This window comes from Elephantulus edwardii, unplaced genomic scaffold (assembly GCF_000299155.1).
Source record: "Elephantulus edwardii isolate Elephantulus edwardi_28Jun2011 unplaced genomic scaffold, EleEdw1.0 scaffold00005, whole genome shotgun sequence".
Taxonomy (NCBI): domain Eukaryota; kingdom Metazoa; phylum Chordata; class Mammalia; order Macroscelidea; family Macroscelididae; genus Elephantulus; species Elephantulus edwardii.
This window is the reverse complement of record NW_006399755.1, coordinates 2,221,571-2,224,204: the sequence shown is the minus strand read 5'-3', so window position 1 is coordinate 2,224,204 and position 2,634 is coordinate 2,221,571.

Genomic DNA, 2,634 nt, shown 5'->3' with positions numbered 1-2,634 from the left:
TAATTACAATTGTTTTGTCTTCTCATGCTACCCTTTGGAATCATCTGTTCAATTCTAATGATCAAAGAACAGATGAGCTGTGAAATGACATCAAGGATATCATCATGTAAGAATAAAGATAAGGGTCTTGGCAAAAACAGGAGAAAGAAAAGAGCAAAGTGGATGTTAGAAGGGATTCCAAAAATTGCACTAGAACATCAAGAAGCCAAAACAATGGGAAGAAAGGACTAACCGTAGAAGTAGCTCCCTCTATTCCAACATGCTGGAGTTGAAGTGTATTCTTTCCATTCAGTATTATATTCTTTTACTAGTATTCTTACCTTTATAATACCCATAAAATTTGTTTTGAAAACTTTTCACACATAGTATGCTGTATATACCATTCTACAGCTTGTTTTTTTCAACTTCACTATTTTTTAGATTGTCAGTGTTAGTTCTTACAGAACAAGCTTATTATATCCTTAATGTCTTTATAATCCTGCTGTCAATAAAACAGGATAATTTGTTTTTTAAGTCCCCTGTTGATAGACTTTTTCGTACCACAGTTTCTACTTTTTTATTATTACAAACAGTGTTGCAAGAATGTATCTATACATATCTTGTATTACTATATAAGAATTTCTCTTACTTGTTCTCAAAGTAGATTCTGTGTCCTGGGAGCATTTCACAAAGTTTTGGGGCTCACTTTATCCAGTGGCTCCTGATACTAATTATATATCTTGCATGAGTTTTGATTTTCTCCATAAATATATACATGAAAAACTATTTGTAATTATTAGAAATCTAGAACCTAAGTCTATTTTATATAAAGAGTATTCTTTGTTTGACAAGTTTTGACAGTGACTTTTCCAAGAATACAGTTATTATGTAAATTGAGGGAAGAATGTATTTCATTTTATATGGAACTTTGCCAATAGTTAGTTCAAAAAATCATGGCATTGATGACTGTGCTGCTTGTGGTGTTTGAATTGTCTTCCTATAATACTGTCAAATCTGTCTACATTTGAAGCTGTCTATTGTAGATTCTTTATACAGATTTAGTACTTGTGGATTTATATGTAGTAATGAATTTTTTTTATCACTTTTTTCCTTGTATATTTTTTGTTTCAGTTAGGGAATAGATTTATTTTTTAATCATATGGGTAGGCAAATCATAATTTATGAATTTTGTTTAGGTAGTAAAGTAAAAGGGTGGCAAAATATTTGTTATAAAAGGTTTTTGCAACTCTTCCCTTTCGTTTAAAAAAGAGACTCGTTACTATAGGGAGTGGATTTAAAACAGAGCTTTTGGGTCTGTCAGGTTATGCACATCTCTGACTTTTACAGATATTGCCAAATTGGTCTTTAGTATAATTATATCAATTTATGATTTTTCCAGCATAAAAATGAGACTTCTAATTTTTCCTTATTTCTCCTATACATGATATGGTAGCCTAGTGGTAAAAAAGCTGGACTGCAGTCCCAACAGCATATTCTTCAAATCTACCAGCTGCCCCACAGGAGAAAGAGAACATTCTCTTCCCATGCAATTAACTGCATCTGAAAACTTGTTGGAAGGTCAAATGTGAATCAGTTTTGACTTCATGGCAAACAACAAAAGCTCAGTTGTAAACAAGGGAGCTCTGGTGACCTAGTGAGTAAGGAGTTGTGGTTCTAATTTACCAGCTACTCTTAGAGAAAATAACAGGGTTTCTTCCTATGTGATTTATAGTCTCTGAAAACCCTCTGGGGCGTTGCAATGAGTTGATTCTGACTCACAAGCACATAAAAATAATACTTTGTACAGATTATTTTAATTTATATTTTGAACTTCGATTTCTTTAATTACTAAGTATGAGAATCTTTATGAATTTATTAATCCTGTTTTTGTTGTGTACTGTTGTTCCTGTGGATATACAGAGGTAACTCGTGGTCACTGTGAAGCTGAACACTGTGACACTGATGTGTCAAATGTTATAATGGTTACCCATGGTGGACAGTGTTTGGTGGAGCTCCCCAATTAAAACAGATTTGGAAGCAGGACTGGCATTGTCTTCCAGAATAGCTTGCCTCTGGAAACTCTATGAACTTGGAGAAACGATGAAAGTTATACAAGGGTTCAAGTCTTTTTCATTTATAGGGTCACTATGAGTCATCTACAACTCGATGGCACTTAACAACAACAACAACAACAACAGCTGTTGCTCCTAAAATACAGGGTTTGGAATACTGTAGGATTTTTTTTTAAAGGTGTCATCTGTTTTTGTTTGTTTGTTTATTGTGATGGATAAGATTTGGTTTTTTAAAATCATTATTCATTTTTTACTGATATTTTAGTGAAAGTTTATGGAAAACCTGGATTTCCATTCATTCATTATTGTACATTCTGCCCTCCCCCAGCCCACACTCCAGTTAGCTTTTCTCTTTAAAAAGATTCATTTTTTCCTGTTTCTTCTTTATCTACCCTGCCAAGCTTTTCATTTACAGCAGAGTACATATATATAGTATCACTGCCAGGTTCCTTTCATTCATCCTAGAAATTTCTTTTTCCTCTGGATACCAGTGTGTACCTCCTGCCCTTTATGAAGAAAGGAGGATACCTCCTCCCCAGAATTTTGGTAAACATATTTTGGGAAAAATTCTTTATTGGTTAGT